Below are 14873 nucleotides of genomic sequence, written 5' to 3' on the forward strand. Positions count from 1 at the left end.
GTCACTCCTATCTCTCCAAAATAAAAAATACAAATGGAATCTCCTTATTACTCCAAAAATTACAAAAGACCTTAGTACTCCACAAATATTACAAAATCCTTATTACTCCAATAATAATAAAATATTACATAAAAATATATATACCTTATCTCTCCATTTAATTACAAAATTGAAAATCACTTTATAAGAGTGATTTAAAAAAAAACTTTACTTTACCAACTTTTCAAGTAAAAGCATTTTACTTTCCCAATGCTTTTAAACATGAGGTTGTATGCAAGAAGGCTGCTGGTGGCGAGGTAGCGGTTCGAATCCTAGACCTCTTCTACTCTGTATAGGGCCTTTGGTCCTTATTCTTCACGCCCTCTCTCCCGTGATGAAGCCGCCAGTTTTGGAAGATTCGAACTCCAAATCCCAAATTGTTTTTGGTATATTTGTGTTGTGTTTGATTGCAATTGGTATCCGTAGGAGCAGGGGGGCAGTGACCATGGCAATTGTTGGAGGATTATGCGATGTGAAAGATTGTTAGAACTCAATAGAGACGCTCGAGCTTGCGTGCTTTGCCGTTGATGAACACAACAAGCAGCAGAATGACGATATACTGTTTCGTCGAGTGGTGGCGGCAAAGGAGCAAGTGGTAGCGGGGACTATGTATCATCTGACCATAGAGGCCGAGGACGGCAATAAGCCCAAGCTGTACACTGCCAAGGTGTGGGTCAAACCCTGGGAGAATTTCAAGCGTTTTGCAGGAATTTAAGCCTATGGAGCAACCCTCTATTTCCAGAACTGATCTTGGCGGCAAGCAAGATAGTTGATGCCTCTTCCAAGATGGATGTAAAAATAGAAAAACGTAAATAAAACAATGTTGGAATCGGGCGACAAGATGCAATATAAAGCTGCTGTATAACGCTCGAGAGCGGCAATTTACAAACCAGGCGAAGGCAAGAAAATTGAAGGAGCCAAAAGATTGTTAAAGAAATGCTAGTAAGAGATTGCAGAACTAGGGTTTGTCATACTTATCTTTGTTTACGAAGGAGAGCCAATGAACTATGATTGCAGGAATTCACTCAAGCAGTTTAATTCTCTCAGGAAGAGAGAAATGCAAAAGATCAAGTCCGTCGCCAAATCACGCCAAAAGATAATTTATACTCAATAGACATTGAACAGGATGTGATGTGCTAGGTCTCTTTGGTGACGTGCTGGCGCTCTTTGGTAACGGGAATGAACTCTTGGCGCTCTTTGGTAATTGGAATGAACTCTTGTCTTCACATGCGCCAAATTAATGGAGTTTTCCGTGTGCTTGTAGAGCTGGAATCTCCTCCTCACATCAGTTGTAGCATTACTGGAGCTCTGATACCACAATAATGCAGAAGTGTCCTCAGACATGTAATTTTATTAATAAGAAAATAAATTACATCTGGAATTTTGCAAGAGTTTACACCCGAACAACAAAACACTCTTGCAATGAGCTATTTATAAGCTCAATGTCCTAACTACCTCTAATTATGGATCACTTATAAAATAACAAGTGTCCATTTACAATAAAAGCTATTTAAACAACTTACTAACAATTCTCCTAAATTAGAGCCTAAGATACGACACATTTGTAGAGTCATATCTTTTTACAACAATATTCTAATTCTAAATGTCTACATTTAATAATTAAATATTCTAGATTAATAATTATTAATTTAAAATATTAAATTAATAATTATTTTATTCTAACTTTATAACCTATGATAATATTTTATTTTTGGATCATCTAACTGGCCTTGATTGCCACACAGCTGTTCCATGTAGCCTGCTTCTCCTTTCTCCTGCGGCTAGATCAGCCATCCCTCAAACTAGGGCTCAAACTCCTTTTTCCAGACTGCTGGCCCTTCCTTAGGGCACAACTTTCTTCCTTTTGTTGAATTTTGTAGCTATGGTTGGTCTTCATATTTATGATGTACTTGTAAAGCATGGTCTTCATGCTCATTTGAAAAATCAAATTATTTTTGTATTCATTAAAAGATAAATTTAAATTTTATATTGGAGCCACAAGTTGTCCAAGTTGGCACTTTACCCCTCAAGCCATCTCAGCCTCCTTTGGCATCCATTCGACCTCATGATTGGCTATAAATTGAAGTCATTAGTCCCAACCACAATTCGTCTGAGCAACAAGCAATATATCTCTGGGCATATGAAGCTAGTAAAAGAGCAGATCGAAGGCATAAAAGTCTCTTGGAAAGTCAAATTTTCTCTTGTGATATATCTCTCTGAAAGATCGAGCTTATCTGTGGTTTGTTCCTGTGCAAAGAGGCTGAATTGCTGTGGATTTAGGAGACTGAATGTTCCATAACTATCTCAGTGCAAAAAGACAAAATTCCTGTGATTCGTTTGCTGAGGAAGAGAGCCGAATTTGGTGATTATATCTGTGCAAGAAGGGCCAAAGTTCTGTGATTCACATTTGTGACAGAGGGCCGATGTTCTGTGATTCACATTTGTGACAGAGGGCCAAAGTTCTGTGGTTTGCATCTCTGACAGAGGGCCAAAATTCTGAGGTACATCTTTGTGAAGAAGGGAGCCAAATCTTCTATGTTGTCTATGTGATTACAATCAGATTGAGGAGGGCTGACTTGGACACTTGGTGGATGCTCTTGTAGGTCAGTTTGTCAGTTTGTCCATAGGTTTGACTTTGATATTTACGAAGCTAGTAAAAGAGCAGATCGAAGGCATAAAAGTCTCTTGGAAAGTCAAATTTTCTCTGTGATATATCTCTTTGAAAGATCGAGCTTATCTGTGGTTTGTTCCTGTGCGAAGAGGCTGAATTGCTGTGGATTTAGGAGACTGAATGTTCCATGACTATCTCAGTGCAAAAAGACAAAATTCCTGTGATTCGTTTGCTGAGGAAGAGAGCCGAATTTGGTGATTATATCTGTTGTGCAAGAAGGGCCAAAGTTCTGTGATTCACATTTGTGACAGAGGGCCGAAGTTCTGTGGTTTGCATCTGTGACAGAGGGCCAAAATTCTGAGGTACATCTCTGTGAAGAAGGGAGCCAAATCTTCTATGTTATCTATGCGATTACAATCAGATTGAGGAGGGCTGACTTGGACACTTGGTGGATGCTCTTGTATGTCAGTTTGTCAGTTTGTCCATAGATTTGACTTTGATATTTCTTGTCGAATTTGATTCTCTAAGGAAAGGATTGCTGGGTTTTCCCCATGTGGGTTTTCCCAGGGTAATCTCTTGTGTTCTTTGTGTGGTTGTCTCTTCATGATCCTAATATATTGTTGATGTCTTCTTTATAATTTCTTAATTATGGAATAATGAGTAATAAATAAGTGTGGAAAAATCAAAATCATTAGAAGTAATTATCTGTATAGAAGGCAACCTAAAAATCAACATGGTATCAGAGCTATGATGAAAGAGCAGCCCTAGAAATAAAGTCATCTAAGTCCACCTTTAGGGCTTGTCAACTGACCTAGATTTACCCCCCTGTTTGAAGAATCTCTCACTCCATTCTGCCATTATCAATCTATGTTCAATGCAATTTCCTGTGGTATTTCTTTGAGAAAGAGTCCGAAATTTCCTGTGGTTAATCTGTGATAAGATTTAATCTGTGATAAGATCTGAACTTCCTGAGGTACATCTCTGTAATTACAGTCTGAGCTACTGTAATACTATGGTGCAGATCCAGGTTCTCTCTGTCCAAGTAACTATGGTATATAATGGGGCATGATCCAAATTTATGAAGTATAAGTCCAAGCCTCTCTGCAGACCAAGATCATGTCTATAAAGTTCGAGCTGATAATAGAAGCTGATTACGAAGCCAAGGTCATTGGTTTGCTGCAGTAAGGCTCCAAGTCTAAAGGATCTCAGAAGATAGACAAATAATATTCCAAAATTGATCCTAAACTATCCAATCTGCTTCTGTCAATATCAGCAAGGTGTTTGAAAGTTATGCATTTCTGTTCTGTCAAAGTTGAAATTACAAAATGTATATCTGCCTCAATCTAAAGCAAGATAAGTCTATTCCTACTCATCCAAGTAAATCTGTTAAGACCATATCAAGAAAAATGTACAGAGAATTATATATAAAAGGAAACTCTAGGTTAGAAGTCAAAAGGTACCAAGTTAAAAGAAAAATATTACGGTATTTTGATCGAAAGCAGAATGGGGTCAATCATTGAAGAGAAAAGAATGGAGTCTATAACGGAAGAGAAAGGAAGATTTTCAGAAACTTCATATAACTATGCTTCAATGCTATTTACAATTAACGGGACTCTTGCAGGAAAAGATGTTACTATTTCTATCTCGCCCGCCGACGATAATAATTATATAAATCCTAAACTCGCTAACCAATTAGTGATTCCCGAGTTAAATATAATTGAAAAATTAAACCTCTGAAACACCAAACAATATGACATAAGCGATTTACAATTAAACATGGGGACTGTTGCCGCCTTAATCCACACCTGGGATTATTGTGGAGAAAATCTTTAACTCCACTTGGTGTGGCCTTGGGGGCAAGTCTCGAGTTGAGGCTGTCATTGAATTCTCAACTCCTCCGTCTAGGCTAACTCTTAGTGAAACCAAAGGGGGTAGACCCTATATAAAATATATTTGAAAATTGTAGCCATGGTCAACATTTCCATCAATGAAAATTGAAGAATAGAAAGAAAAAAAATAAATTAGCAAATTTGAATTTATGTTTTTCCCTCCAAAATTTTCAAGTCTGTTGGGCCCAACAGGCACCCATTCGAACCCCCTTTGGAAATCTATATAAATGAGAGGTACCCTTCTCATTTGACACATCAATCTATCTATCATTGAGCTCTGATCCAACAAATTTTAGAAGGAAGGAGGGCCGAAATTTCTGATGGATGGAAGGCTTGGGACTTTGCTTGGGATCTCTCTTATTCTTGGGTATTGGTTTGGTTATCTTGATGATGTCTCTGATGTACTGATGTATCTTGAACTCTCTCTCTCTCTCTCATAAGGAAGAATTTCTGGGTTTCTCCCTTGTGGGGTTTGCCCTGCCCTCAGGCCTAATTTCCGTGTCTCTTGTCTCATGGTTTCTTGGTGATTTCTTTTGTTTCTACTGTGATTTACTGTTGTTCTTTCATGTTGATGAATGAACTTTCTTATAATTGATTAATGATGTAAAATTATAATGCTAATAATGATTGTTTGAAGCTGTGATTTATAAAAGAAAATTGTTCTAGCATTTCCCTAGTAAAAATCAACGTGTTATCAGAGCCGGGGGGGGGCATTGGAGTAGTCTGATCGGGCCAAGATTGTTTAAAGTTCTTGGCACAAGGTTTGGGTTGAATATCTCTTTGTAACAGGCCACCAAAGTACTGGTTTTAAGGTGAGGGCCAAGACTCCTATGAGTAGAATATTGGAGGGACATAAGGCCTGGTTCATTGCAGGAAGGAGGGCCACATTCTTTGATGGACCAACGCAGGTGAAAAAGGTCTTCTTGAAGGAAATGCTGCAGGTTTGAGAGGAGTTGTATAGGCCGAATTTGTTTCAACATTAGCGTTTTTTTTGTTTCTTGCAAAGACTATTACTATGACAAGATTAAATAAGTCCAAATGAATCTATTCCTTTGTGACATAAGGTTGATGGTTATCTTTGTACATTTGATCTGAGATTCCGTGCATATATTCAAGTTTAGAAGCAGATCTAAGGTAAATAAGCCTCAGATCAGTTTTCAAAATATTATCTGGGATCCCAATCAATCCAGGTTTTTTTGTGTAGTGTTCCTATAGTATTCTGGCCACTCTAGGCTTGTGCCTACACAATATCCTACATCAGAGGAACTCAGTATTGGGAAAATCAAATTCAAAGCTTTCGATTTGGGTGGCCACCAGATTGCTAGGAAGGTATGGAAACATTATTGTGCTAAGGTGGATGCTGTTATATAAAGAGCGCTTTACAGAATCAAGGAAGGAGCTAGATGCACTGCTTACATATGATTCATTGATGACTGTACCTTTTTGATTCTAGGAAACAAAATAGACATACCTTATGCAACATCATAGGAAGAACTTCATTATTACTTAGTTCTTGCAAATTACACCATTGGTAAGGTGAAGGCCAATTCGGATGACTCATCCTGTTGAAGTCTGATCTAGTACGAAGTCTGTGGAGTAAGTCAGAAGTCTGTATAGGAGGTCCGAGGGTCTGTTCTTGACCTTGTCTCTTATGCCATGCAAAGTCTGCAACTCATCCAAGCTCTGTGCAACTAAAAGAGGTGCAAAGTTCGAGTTCTGTGTTACTTCAGAAGGTCCAAAGGAGATTCGAAGTCTGAGTTTATAGAAGGTCCAAAGACTGTTCTACTACAAGAGATCCAAAGTAATAAGGTTCGATCCAGTGATTGATAAATGACCACATATTATCGAAGGTCTATATGTCTTGTTCCTATCTCTCATGCGAAGGGTCTAGCGAAAATCAATTATATTCATGCGAAGGTCTAGGGCACCTTCCTCTGTGATTGATTTAAGGCTAACTACTTTAAAGTTCAATTTTCTGAGGTTAGTTGCTCTACGTGGCACCTTGTTGATATCTCTACTGGCCTCCTGTGTCATGAATATGAACATCTTTGTTCACTATAGAGTGCTTGCCACACCTTATCACCATATATATCTATATATATATATATATGCGAGATTTTGTTATGCAAGCAACCTATGGCAACCAAATTTTTAAGATCTCTGTGGTAGAAGAAGGGTATTTTGGTCAAGGCTTATTGCACTGTAAAGAATTGCGAACCTATGGAAGTTTGAGGCCATAACTGTGGGACTATGCAAGTCTGTGTGGCATCTGTGCTTCAATCCAAAGAAGTTCGAACCTTGAGAAATATGGTATATCTCTGGCTGGCGAAGGTCTGAAGATCTGAGGGTCCGAGGTAAGCTACAAAAATGATCTATTTGCTATAGAATAGTCCGTCTAAGCTGTTACAGTGGATTGGTGACAATTAGGCATATCTCTGAGGCACAGTTAAAGCAAGCCAGAGCCGAGATTTTGTTATGCAAGCAACCTATGGCAACCAAATTTTTAAGATCTCTGTGGTAGAAGAAGGGTATTTCGATCAAGGCTTATTGCACTGTAAAGAATTGCGAACCTATGGAAGTTTGAGGCCATAACTGTGGGACTATGCAAGTCTGTGTGGCATCCGTGCTTCAATCCAAAGAAGTTTGAACCTTGAGAAATATGGTATATCTCTGGCTGGCAAAGGTCTGAAGATCTGAGGGTCCGAGGTAAGCTACAAAAATGATCTGTTTGCTATAGAGTAGTCCGTCTAAGCTGTTACAGTGGATTGGTGACAATTAGGCATATCTCTGAGGCATAGTTAAAGCAAGCCAGAGCCGACCTATCTAACCGGTCGATCAAATTTCAAACCCTAGCTCATCTATTGCTGTTCCATACATATGATTCGTTTCATCATCATGATATTGCTTCTGATATGTTTGCTCTCCGTCTCTAGAGAACAATTCATTTTGTATGACGATCTAAGCGTTGCATTGGTATTAAATTGTGAGATATGGCTTTGAGCACCCTAGTTTGATTAGGGTATTTTGAAACATGGAATATTTGAAGATGTCATGGACTAAATCTCCCAGTGGAATGCTACTTTTGTGCACTCATGTTAGGTCAACCAAGCCTAACTATGACCCTTGATCTATTTTATGAGTAATTTGATATAGTGAGAGGATTAGCCTCTCAGTGGTGAGCTCTAGGACATATCTGAAGGAGAATTCTGTTGTAACAAGGGTTTGAAACCCTAGCTAGGAAACTTAAAATTTGCCACTGAAATTCAGATAAGCCCTAGCCGCATGATTATGGTCTGTCAGTAGTACATGTGTAAATTGCCTGGCTGATATAATACCTGTGCATAGTGCTTGTTGATGTGTAGTTAATTGCCTTGAGGAACAAAAGAAGTACTATATGACAGATCGAGAATCTTGACAGCTAAAGAAGGTTTGAAAATTGAGGGTAATGATTTTGTCTCTTGATATTTTCTTGTTGCGTCAAGAGGTACTCTACAGCCCAGTATGGGGTAGATCTCAGTAAACATGTAAATGTAAACGTAAACATTTAACATGTAATGTTTAACATTTAACATTTTTAATCTAATGTTGGCCCTATTTAAAAATCAATCAAATTATTATTATGTATAAACACAAAATAAATTTAAAATATAAAGAGTTTTATGAACACTCAAAAAAGAGGTATGTTAAATAAATAAAAATATAAATAAACTGGAGGTATGGTAAATAAATAAAACCTCTTTATATTTACGAAAACTCAAAAAATAAGTTTTATTTAGGTGAAGCCTATGGGCCAAATACCATGTTAATACCATGGGCCAAATACCATATTTATAAAAGAGGTATGGTAAATAAATAAATATAAAAGAGATATAAAGAGGTATGGTAAATAAATAAAAATATATCAAATAGGATTAGAAATCAACATCTAAACTCCTAGATCCACCCTAGATTTGATCCCTCTCGGTGCTTGATAGATCTAGAGTTAAGATGGATGTAGGCTGGTTCTAAACCATTGTTGAGCAAGAGACACTCTTGATGTTTTATATTGCTGTCATATATTCTGATGGGTCCTGATGACTGAGCAAAGTTGCACTTGATTTCATTCACCAAGTATAATGGATGCCTGTTATAATAATTGATGCCTTGTATAGCTGTTGGTGCTAATGTATGAGGATATAATATTGCAGATGATAGTATTGCTGCTGGGTTTGTACTAACATATTGATGATGATAGAACGTTATTGTTCCTAAAGCTTTGTCAAGCTTTGAAAGACATGTATGTAGCTAGAGCTTATGGACAAACTTGCATCTGTTGTAAGAAGAAACCCTAGCTCTTTGACGATGATGTGGATAAGGTCAATAATATGGACGCCTTCATGCTGTGAATTCCTTGTTGACTAACGCCTTGATGAGTTGTATAAAATTGATTGGATCCAAGGAGTCTAAGGTCGAGAGGGAGCTGACACACTCACTAAAGATAAGTAACTTCTTGATTGTTCCTATTATCATTTCATTATGAGTCTCTTGTCTTTGTTGTATTTGTTCTTCCATGGCCTCCTAGTGGAGATTGCAAGTACATAATGAAGGCTTCCAAGTTGTGGTAATTATTGAGATGAATATAAGAACAAGTGACTCGTGATTGAATGGGCTTTGGACTCAGAGGGAACATACTAAATTGAAGCATGTTTTGATTGATGATAAAAAGAAGATAAGTGTGACTTCCAAGATTAAGCTGGCTAGAAGAATGATGCTGAAGACGAGCCAATGATTTTTCTATGTGATGTGCTTCTAACAAGGACTAAAGTCCTCTTCGTCTAGTCTAAGAGGGAAGAATTGTAAGTTTGAAAGTCTGACACACGCCTGGAGAAATCCCTGGTGAGATTGTGACATAATGGATTGTAAGTCCATGGACACTTGCTTGATGAAAAATTGAAGAAGCTACAAGGTTCTGCAGTTGAATTAGTTGATTCTCTGATTGGCATTACTAACTCTATCTGAACTAGATGTATTTTGGATGACATGAATGATCCCGTTGCCTGCTGCTCAATTAAAGTTGCAAGTGTAGCTGACTTGTGAAGTTGGTTGCTGATGTTTGATTCTGTGAGAAGCCTCTTATTGTCTGATGGATTCGGCTGTGGCTCACTTTTCTACTGATATGCAGGCTGTTGGTACTTGCTTTTGTCAGAAGCCACTTGTTATCTGTTGGATTGTTGTTGAAATTTGGTACTAGAGGACAGGTGGTTCCCTCAGGCTTTGATCTTTGGCCTAGGGAAAAGTGTCCAAAAGAATTTAATTTTTCTCCTAAAGTGACTTTGTAATTTTTCTATAAAGTTAAATCTAATTTAAAAGTGACTTTAAGTGATAAAGTTACTAAGTCTAATTTTAAAGTGACTTTTATAAAGTCAATGAAAAATTAGAAAGGAAAAGTGACTTTGGAAATAAATGACTAAGTGGGTCTTTATTAAAGTGGGGTGAATTAAAAAATAAAAAGTGAGATTTAAATGAGCATTTAATCTCAGCCTTAGATCTCAATCTATTTCAGCCATTGGATTTAGGGATCACCCAAAAGTCACTTGGATCACCCAAAAGTCACTTGGGGTTAGATTAAAGGAGGAAAAGGAGGAAAAGGTCATTCATTCTTTCATGAGCAGATTGGGAGAAGGAGAGCAAGAGAGCAAGAGAGATTTCTGAGCAGGGAGGAGAAGGAGACAACAGCTTGGCACACATTCCAAGGCAGCAGTTGAGCAGATTTGTACAGCTGGTTCAGCACACAGTGAAAGGCAGATTTTGGCACGATTTTCGAGGAGTGGTTTGCACAAAAATCGAGGAGCAGTTTGTTGATTTTTCTGCACGCAAAACGAGGGCCGTACAGCGCATTTAATGCTGGCCGTACAACAACATTTAATGCTGAAAGTGGGCACGAAAATCGAGGAGGCCGTACAGCATTTATTGCTGTCCTGTTTGTTGTAATTTCCAGTTTGCTGTGAGGCATGGGAAAAGAGATAAGTTGTAAATTTGCTTGCTGATTTTTTGCTGAATATTTCTCACTGTGAAAAAGGCATTTTCAGAAATAAAGAAGAGCTCTCGAACTGGTTTTCCCCAAGAGTTGTAGGGGGTTTTTCCAGGGTCACATTGACCAAAAATCTCAGTGTTTAAATGTGTTTTAATCGCTGTTTATTACTGCTGATTTTTATTTCTGCAATTTCCAGCATTCTGTAAAATTTCCAGAATTTGTGTTTTCAGCGAATTTATTTTTTCCAGCTTGTTAAATGTATGGTTATGGGAAATGGCATTTAACTATATGGGAGAAATAAGGAGAAACTGAAAACCGGGGTGGGAAAACAGAGATTTCTACAATTGTTTGCTTCTGTGAGAAGCCACAATTGAAGCTGAATGAACAACTGGATGTTGTTGTCTGCTAGAATTATCTGATTTTGCTAACTCTTTTGAGTGCTGTGGTAGCCTAGATGACATGGATGTTTTTGTTGCATAAAACCAATCATGATACAAATGCAGATTGGGCTGCGAGTGTCACTGACAGGAAGAGCACATCAGGATGCTGCATTAGCTTGGGTTTTGCCATGATTTCCTGAATGAGTAGAAAGTCGAAATTTGTCACTCTCGGTACAACTGAGGCAAAATATATAGCAACTAGTATGCCTAGCTGTGAGGCAGTGTGGTTGCAGAAGCCCTTTGCAGGGCTGTTTGAACATGTGCTAGATACGACCGTGCTACACTGTGACAATCAAAGCAGGATCAAACTTTTAGGGAATCTAGTATTCCATGATAGGTCGAAGCACATCGTGATCAAGTATCACTATATCTGAGATATGGTATAGAGAGGAGCAATGAGGCTCCAACACATCTCAACAGATGAGCAGGATGTAGAAATTCTCACCAAGCCTTTGCCGAAAGCAAAGTTCTTATTCTTTAGAGAGCAACTTGGGGTGAAGGAGAATGTATCCCTCCTCGTACATGCCCCAGTATGCATCCTATCCGCAAGCCACCTTGTGTCCTTATTGACCAAGGACCATGGACTTGGTTAAGCTTGCCGAGATTGCCACCCATCTGTCCAGTGGGTGAGGAGACTTAGGTGTGTGAGTGATCTTTACCTAATGTCGGATGCAACTACCATGAACTTGGTTATGGTAAATTGATCTCCCTAAGTATTGGATGCTGGTGTTCTACCGCTTGATTACCGAGAATCAAGTTGGGTGAGGGTCAGTGAATGGACATAGGGTGCTTGTGATCTTTACCAAGGTCATTTATGATTTCCATGGCCTTGGTTGTGGTAAATCAATCTCCCCTATCGTCATTGTGGATCATTCTTTCGAGATGAGATGAGATGAGATAATGATGTAGCTGTTAACTTTCCTTATGATTGAGACATGTACATCTGAGTTGAGATCTATGATATACTCTTTTAGATCATGGAGCTTGACCTAGAGTCTAGCAAGGTGTGTGTGATCTTTTCCAAGGTCAAATGTGATTGCCATGGACTTGGTTGTGGTAAATTGATCTCCACTATCATCTGTTGTGGATCGAGACATCATTGTTCAACCAAGAAGAGATCTATGTAGCAATTTACGAATACCTCCCTGGTTGAGAGGGACCATTGAAATTGGATTGTGATTCTATTTGCTTTCCTTATGATGACAAAGAATGAAAATACCTCCTAGGCTAAGAGGAAGTGTTGAGAATTGTAGCCATGGTCGACATTTCCATCGATGAAAATTAAAGAATAGAAAGAAAAAAATTAAATTAGCAAATTTGAATTTATTTTTTTCCCTCCAAAATTTTCAAGGCGGCTGGTCCCAAGAAGCACCCATTCGAACCCCATTTGTAAATCTATATAAAGGAGAGGTACCCTCCTCATTTGACACATTGATCTATCTATCATTGAGCTTTGGTCCAATGAATTTCAAAATGAAGGAGGGCCAAAATTTCTGAGGGAAGGAAGGCTTGCGACTTTTCTTGGGATCTCTCTTATTCTTGGGTATTGGTTTGGTTATCTTGATAATGCCTTTGATGTACTGATGTATCTCTCTCTCTCTCTCTCTCTCTCTCTCTCTCATGAAGAAGAATTTTTGGGTTTTCCCCTTATGGGGTTTGCCTTGGCCTCAAGCCTAATTTCTTTGACATTTGAAGTGCAGGATTGGGAGGTAACATGCCCTTGTTAGGAATCTTTTTCAATGATTGCATTCATTTTCATAATATTCTTTTTACATGCTAACTATGCCCTTAACTTAGTACCAAGATGCAAGTTGCACATATTTGTATCTAGTTGTAAGTGGATGCCAAATTTTATCTAGTTTTTGACATCCAAATTTCAGTAGTGCCAAGGATTTTTAGGGGAGATTTATATCGAATTACACTTAACTGAACATGAATATTGGAGGTGTTTTGGAAAAGCATTGGAGAAATATGGAGTAATTGAGTAGATTGAACTCCATGCCATAGGAGCCTTCCTTATGTCAATTGAGCAATCCTTCCTCATTGAATTGATTTCATGCACAAAGGCAATTGGGTTGTTAGGGTACGAAAGTTAGTGAGATGGATAGGGCCATATGCCTACCATCAAAGTAGTTGAATTTGTGAACTTGAAGCATGGAAGTGGGTATTACATGGCTCCAAACCAAATTACATGTTTGCAGATACTTGCTCATGAAAGCACCAATATTCCCTTGGTAACATCAAACATGCCTTCCCTATAGAGGAGAATTTTGGAGGAGTACAATGAACTCCTATTTAGTATTAAATGTGTCTTTTATATTATGTGGACTTTATGTTAGTAGACATTAATGTCAAAATGTTTCTAATATAATCTTAAAATATTGAGTTAGGGGTTAGGTGGTTGAACCACCATAACCAACATAGGGTGCTTGTTATATGGAATTTTCATTTTCGCGGACAAAAATGAATTCCCTAGATCTAATGGTCTGATCTAGAACAACAAAGGACAAAGAGAATCAGTGTTTTCCTTAGAGAGATTGGAATACGGAAAGGAACTTACTTGGACAAAAGACGTCTTTTCATTTACTTTAACAAGTTCGAAAAACAAGTGCTCGACGATCTTTTCATGTCTAGGGAGTCTGAAAAGAGTTGAAAGAGGACTCTAGGGGGTTCTTTTTTCGTGAGTTTATAGATCCCGAAAAAGCGATAAAAATATGCTCTTTCATCAAAATGACTTGTTTTAAATTGAAAATCATCATAAGATCCTTCAAATAGCTTTAAACTTGCTCAGAACATCATCAAAAGATTAAAAATACATGTAATATGGTAAAATTAGGTCAGCATAATAAAAATATAATAAAATAATAATGAAATTGACCATAAATAGACAAAAAGTGAATTCATTTTTACCATTTTCATTTTTACCTTTTGTGAGTGAGTTCCGAGTGCTTTTTACCCTCGATCTTCAACAAGTGATTGTAGCCAAACCGATGGATCATTTGTAAGCTAGGTTAACTTTGGAAGCTCGAGAGTTGCATAAGTGAATGTAACACAGACAAGTAACGACAAATCCTACGTTTAATGACGTTGAAACATGTCTCTAGCCTAGACCTCTATATGTTTGTGTTAATGTTCCAAATGCTCCTTAGATTGATTGAGTAAATTTTAGAGTTGATCTTTGATTGTGTTTCAGTTTCAAGGCTCACCACGAGTTCCCCTAAATTCCCTACAATGCAATCTAGCATGTTAATAAGAACTCTATTATTTTCAATGAAAATCTATGTACGAGAGGGAAGAAACAAAGAGTAATGCAACAAACAAAGCTTCTTAAGTAGATATTTTTAATGCAATTGTTCCAATTTAAATTCAAAAACCCTATATGATGCAAATAATGAAAATTTTCTTTTCTTTCCTCTTAATTTTCAAATGCAATGAAAACTAATATGCAACTAATGTCGAGAAACTTTCCATCAAGCCCCGTAAAGTGAAGTTCCCTTGCATGCTTTGTAAGGGTGACCACCTTCTTAGAGATTGCCCTAGTATTCCACAGGTATTAGAAGTGTGGTCTACAAGCTCACATCAACCTTTTTCATCTACCTCTAGAGATCATGTTGGTGTAAAGTTAAGTTTTTGTAGGTTATGTGAGGGGAATCATCTTATTCAACTTTGTCCTTATATGGATGAAGCCTCAAAAGTGTTGGAAAACCTTACAACTTCTCAACGACGACAAAGCTTTCTCCCAATCTTCCACTAGTTGATGATCCGAATCCAATCAATCCCACTCTCTCTGAATGTGAATCCCATGATTCTGTTCCCAACCAACCATTGGTTGAGAAAATGGTTGCCCTGATTTCACCTTCAGTCGATCGTGCTTTCCCCGT

The 14873-nt window shown here is 37.9% G+C and overlaps 1 protein-coding gene and 1 pseudogene across 2 annotated transcripts in view; both read left to right on the forward strand.

The window, feature by feature from the left end:
• The window catches only part of LOC149161012 (Rab5-interacting family protein), a 206807-nt gene that overhangs the window by 144423 nt on the left and 47511 nt on the right, over nucleotides 1-14873 (forward strand). The gene's annotated exons all lie outside the window — the stretch shown is intronic.
• Nucleotides 374-812, forward strand: LOC149161013 (cysteine proteinase inhibitor A-like; annotated as a pseudogene).

The sequence above is a fragment of the Pinus tabuliformis genome, chromosome 5_2 (assembly GCF_031772625.1).
Source record: "Pinus tabuliformis cultivar Carrire ecotype Pingquan chromosome 5_2, CPIR1, whole genome shotgun sequence".
NCBI classification, from domain to species: domain Eukaryota; kingdom Viridiplantae; phylum Streptophyta; class Pinopsida; order Pinales; family Pinaceae; genus Pinus; species Pinus tabuliformis.